The following is a 6,203-nucleotide window of genomic DNA, read 5'->3' as shown; positions in this document are numbered from 1 at the left end:
CAATCCATTAGTAATCTAACATAACAACAATTTAGTGACTTATGATGGAGACCTAATAGAATCTAGACAAGTGAAGAAAATAAATAAATTTGAAATGCATAAAATTACTTACATGGAACTATGTATCTGTGAATCATATTTCATGACATTTATTTTAGCTCCACATATGACTAAACAAAATTATTCAAATACAAAATGGGAATAACTTGAAACTATTAACTGAAACTATTAACTTCTTTTTCATGATTGCATTATTTTATTACTTACAAAGAAGGTAAGTAATTGTTTATTAGTTGTTATTAATTTATTCATGATAACTTTATCATTTATCATTTACAATCAATTATAGTCACTTTAGGCTCTATATTTCTCTTCCATGCATTAAAGTAGCTTCATTTCTCTTCATGCAAAGAAAAAAATAGTTCTACAATTAGAGCAATCAGTACACCAAATCTAAATATCTGGGTTGTTTTCCCAACACGATAATAAATTAAATATTTCATTTTGGACCCACCTTGTACATGGCAATGTAACTTAGCCTTTTATCTACACACTTTCGCACATGCATTTCTTCCATAAAGACTTTAGCTATCGACAACTTATATATACTATAATAATACCTACAATACATAATGAATAACAAAAATAGAAAAAAATGGATACACTACTTTTTAAAATGTTTATAGATTGCATGAATATATATATTTCAAAATGATTCGAGATGAACCCTTGAAAAGAAAATAAAAACCATCTATATATTCCAAGTCAAATTTCATGTGTGCGGAAGAAAATGTGTTCATTGCTCCACACACGCATTGCCTCCACACACTCTTCTCATACACATATCCCCTCTCCCACGCATCCTTTATTATGCAGGCATTGTCAACTTCGCAAAACTCTTGTTTTGCAAAATTACTTCTTCTGCGTGATAAATCTATAGCTCGTGCTTTATGGAAGAGCTATAATCATCATTGAACTTCATATAGGGCTATAATAATTGTCTATGTCCATGAGCACTATGAAGGTGAAGCTAAGATGACTATACTCTTATTGTTCTATTCATTAAAAATGTCGTTATCTATAGTAAATTGTGAGCTAGATTCAAACAATGAGAATGTTTTCAAAACTATAATTCTATGAAATTTGATTATTTCGGCCCTTGTAAAATTATAGGTTGACAAAATTGGTGATAAACTTAATGTCACAAGATTATATTTTAGTGGATTTAAATTTAAGTATAGTGGCTTAATAGCATACACAATTAAATGCTAAAATTATTTTCAAAGTAGTTATGCATTTTTTTCTATTTTAATTTAATTCGATAATTAAAAATAATAATATATAAACAAGTATTATATAAAATGACTTATCTTTTTTTGAGCATGTAATAATGATAAGCTATGGTAATGGCGAATAAATATTATAACAAATCTTCATAAATAAATTTCCATAAATAAAAACCTTATTATATATATTTTTTAAAATATAAAAATATTTAACTTATTATTATTTTAAAATTATAATTTTGTTAAGAAACAAAACCATACTTACATCAATACAAATAATACAATACTCTATATATATATAGAGTTCCAACTCATTTGTTATGTGTACACACTCACATACGTTAAATTTCTTATATTAATTTATTTCTATTTATTTAAGTGTGTACACACTCGCAATCTATTACGAGAAGAGATCAGAAGGCCGGAGCATACTTTCACTCTGGGCTCCATACCCATAACCAAACAACCAAAATCTTGTTATAAGAAACAACGAAAACTAACTTCTTATTATTTTATAAGTATTATAGATTGAAGTTAAAAGTGAATGTAAGCTTTGTTCTTGAAATATTTAAGAAGAAAAACTGTGTTAGAATTTGTGCTTATCTAACTGTCAGGTGGACACACTATTCAGCTATAATTTATAGTGTCTACCCAATTAAAACTAACTTATTATTTTTAAGTATTATAGATTGAAGTTAAAAGTGAATGTAAGCTTTGTTCTTGAAATATTTAAGAAGAAAAACTGTGTTAGAATTTGTTCTTATCTAACTGTCAGGTGGACACTCTATTCAGCTATAATTTATAGTGTCTACCCAATAGAAAAAATTCTGGTACGGTTTTTCTTCCGAAAAACTCTAACGGTAGATTGAAGTTCATCGCACATTAATACGATATAAATAGGTCGTTCACATACACAAAATAGGATAGGTATAAATGAGATCAGATCAGATGGCACAACCGCAGTCAGACCAAAACAAAAGGAGATGGAAAGTTTCTTTACAAAATAATTTATTACCGAAACATGACCATCTATTACGAGAAGGGAGGGATCACTAGGGCCGGAGCAGACTTCCAAATATGTGGGGAATATTTGGGGAATCAGGGCCTGTGGGCTCTAGGAGCTACCCTATCTTCCTTTTTATCCACAACTCGACCCACCCCCTCCCCTTCCTCTACTATGGTGAACCTGCAATCATACGGACACACATGCGGGCAGCATGGCGGGTCGCAGTTAGGAGGACAAGAAGCGGACACCATTACACCAGTAATACAGGTAGCTGCTAGAAGAAACAGCATTCCAACCATCAACATATGACCGCCTCCAATCTTGAATTTCTGCATTCTCACTATAAAACAGTAGCAGAAACTTTGTTAGGCTTCGTACCCTTCCCGGGATCCTGCAATGCCTTTGATATGAATGCAAGAAAGAAAAAAAGCACGAAAATAAATTAGTCTCTCACAATGTCATCCATATAAATAACAACACTTGCTTGGCTTCATACCTTAATCTTGCTACCCGGATCCTGCAATACCTCGGTATCAACCCACGGAAGAAAATAAAATACTTTAATTACTCTCTCTCGTTATCCATATATATAACAGTTGCTCGGCGGTGGCAGTGATCGAAAATTTTAACACGTCTGCCCTCTGGAGCGACACATTCGTTTTCGTCCGTCTGCCGTCTGGAGTTTGAGTTCTATACGAGTATCTTTTAATAAAAATGGAAAAGTATCTGCCCTCTGGAGCGACACATTCGCTTTCGTCTGACTTGGCCTCTTTCCGGGAACTTGCCTTGAACGCGTCTGACTTGGACTCTTGCCTTCTTAAAGCCTTTGGAATTGGCAGCCTTCTTAGCCAAATGCGGTCATTGGAATGCAACTTCCTGCTTTGGATTCCTCTTTTCTTGTCAGAGAATCTGTTTTGTGCAACTTGCGTGCTTTGGATTCTTCTTTATTGAGATGTGGCTCGTCAAGGTTGAAGCTGAACCCATGGAGGTAAACTTGCGTGCTTTGGATTCTTCATTTCTATGGTAATGACTACCTCAACTAAAAACAAGGACTTATTACCTTTGCAACTCCCTTTTGATTTACTTTAATTGCGATTATTTAACTTTTAAAGCTCTGAAAATGATAATGTGAATGACATTGCATGATTAAATTAAAGGAGCGCTCCTTTCTAACATAACGAATTCTTTTTATATTTTAATAAAAATGAAACTATTTTATTATAGAGTTATGTATCTTTCATTTTGTGGCCAAAATTCTTCAATAAAGCGAAAATTCCGTGAATCAAGTATTGTTCAATGAACCAAAAATTATTAATACTAACATTGACAGGGCACTCCAATCGGGAGAAAAATGATGTTGGACAGACCAAAAAGCATAAGTCTTGTTCTGGCAGGGCAGAAAGTTTGCCACTTTTATTCCATTCCTATTATTCACATTGGAGACTGACTGACAGTAAAGCTGTGAGTACAAATGGCTGACAGTAGCAAAATGGCATCTTGGTATTGAAAGTATTTTGGAGAGGAGTCATTTAGGGAAGAATGGTTTGGAAGTGGTTGGAATCCGGGTAAAAATATTGTAGAGGTAGTGCTTGAATCGTGTTTTTGATGGTGGAAATAGATTCAACACCATCAGAAACGTTGAAGATAGCTAAAATTTTGAAGTTTAACAACTATAACTTGGATTTACTAAAATCTTTACCTAGCTAAATATGATCAGAATTTCCATGACTATCTGAGCAACTCCTCCCCTGTCGTGGACTACGCTTTTTGGAGATATTTGGAAAAGGTTGGTATGACAACAATTATGAATGGGACTCTTTATCTTAACTGCCTGAGCTGTAAAGCTCGTGAAGTCCGCACAAAATTAGAGTTTCGATTTTTGGAATGCAAGCAAGTTTTTGAATGTTGTGAAAATTTCACTTCAAAACACTCTGAATGTTGCATCGAAGAACAGCGGCTTTGTTTTTCAGCATGGGCACGGCTGGTTTGTAAATTTCGGTTTTTGGCTTTTGTTGAGGATGCAAACCATTCTGCATTTAAGTTGGTTTGAGCTTTGGATAATTTTAACGATAATAAATTGTTTTTTATTCAATATTGAATATTGAATTGAATATTCAATTGTTTAGTTAAATATTGAATTATTTAACTTATTTTCTTTTGATAATTATGGTTAAAAGTTTGTGTGAAATTTATTGTTTGATTAAGAATTTCCAAAACCAATAGGTATGGGTATAAATGAAAGTGTTTTCTTAACGATTATTAATTGCTAATTTTAGATGGTGTGGTTTTTCTTGAATAAGAGTAATGAGTCAACCTACATTTGTTTATGGTGCCCATTCTAAATTCCTAAAGGACCCAACCAGTGATTCTAAATTGGATAATTTTCCTTAAATAATAGTGATAAATTAACCTATATTTACTAATAATAACTAATAATAATTATGCCCATCCTAGATTAACAATTAAATTATAAATTAAAATAATTTTTAAATTTCATAAAATTTTAACCATAATAAATATTTATTCCCTATTATGTATTTAAATTTACATTCAATCTAACGACCATTGCATAAGTTGTTGGTAGTTTCTCTGAAGTGAAGTAAAAATAATATAGTTAATATCAGAATGTATTAATTTTAATTTTTAATTTATTTTAAAAAATTATAAAATTGAAAATTATAGATTAAATTCGCATTAATATAAAGGCCGTAAAATTTACATGTATAATATAAATGTACAAAAATGAAACATTTTATATGATATATATTTTTAATATATATATTTTCAGAAATATTATGTTTTTGTTTTGTTTTGTTTTAATTTTAGTTATATTATTTTTATTATAATTGTTTTGATTTAAAATATATATGATGGTGTGTATTGTTAATTCACTTCGTGATGTGAAAGTTATTAATTTGAAATTATGTGGGTGTAAATCTAGTCATGTTAAAGGATGATGTGGCCTAGGTCGAGTGCCATTCTCTCATGATTTTGATGGCTTAAATGCCTCTCGGTCACAGTGTCTCAAGCCACAAATCAAGCCAATGTAATTTATGGAACTCAAACAATTTGACAAACAAAAAAAATGCATACAATATAAATATATATGAAAATTAATTATTTGTAAACAAATATTTTTAAGATTAAATTGTTTTTATAATGAATAAATTTATGAAAATTATAATGAACAAATTCATAAGATCATAGCATATCATCTGTTGTAGTATCATTATCATTTATTAAGTTAATTTCACATCATTTTGATAAAGTGATTATTTGATATTTAGATAATTTATTATTTTATTTTATTTTTAATTTGAGAATTTTGGTATTTGTTATTTTTAAATAATATATTTATAATTAATTTTAAATATAATTTTTGGGATTAACTTTGTAGAGAAATTTATTAATCTATGATTATATTTATGAATTTTAGTTTATTATCTTATGTTATTAATTTTTTAGGTTTTTTTTTGAAAAAATAATAATTTCATTTACAGATCAAATAAAATTACATTTTGTAAATACACAGGCAATGTGTATTCATGAAAGATATGTCAAGGGCCTTTTAGAGACAAAGAAGAAACAAAGCATATTGTAAAGCATATTGTCTAACATAATAGTTCATATATACATCATTCAACCCTAGGGGTCTACCACATACTTAAAAAACTAGAGAGATATAAAGTCCATATATAGTCTCTCAAAATTATCAGAAATTTTAGCCCAAGAGGCTTATAAAAACAATAGTAAAAAAATACTAATCATCAAATGATATAAGAAGTAGAAACAATAAGTATAAACATGAGATATATCTAAAAAGCATGTTTGTCTGTGAATGGACGATGAAAGAAACATAAATGGTCCCCATTTAGAAACTCCTCAATGGTTCAAAGCCCCCAATCAAGCTA

The 6,203-nt window shown here is 30.1% G+C and overlaps 1 long non-coding RNA gene across 1 annotated transcript; it reads right to left on the bottom strand.

Annotated features, from left to right (window-relative positions):
* Positions 1 to 2,162: 2,162 nt before the first annotated feature.
* Positions 2,163 to 3,178, bottom strand: LOC149218784 (uncharacterized). Its single transcript, XR_016248648.1, has 2 exons — positions 2,789 to 3,178; positions 2,163 to 2,632 (listed from the first exon to the last, which is right to left on the bottom strand). It is a non-coding gene; the product is annotated as an uncharacterized LOC149218784 (long non-coding RNA).
* Between the last annotated feature and the right edge of the window lie 3,025 nt (positions 3,179 to 6,203).

This window comes from Pinus tabuliformis, chromosome Q (assembly GCF_031772625.1).
Source record: "Pinus tabuliformis cultivar Carrire ecotype Pingquan chromosome Q, CPIR1, whole genome shotgun sequence".
In the NCBI taxonomy this organism is placed as follows: Eukaryota; Viridiplantae; Streptophyta; class Pinopsida; order Pinales; family Pinaceae; genus Pinus; species Pinus tabuliformis.
This window is presented reverse-complemented; position numbering and strand designations above follow the sequence as displayed.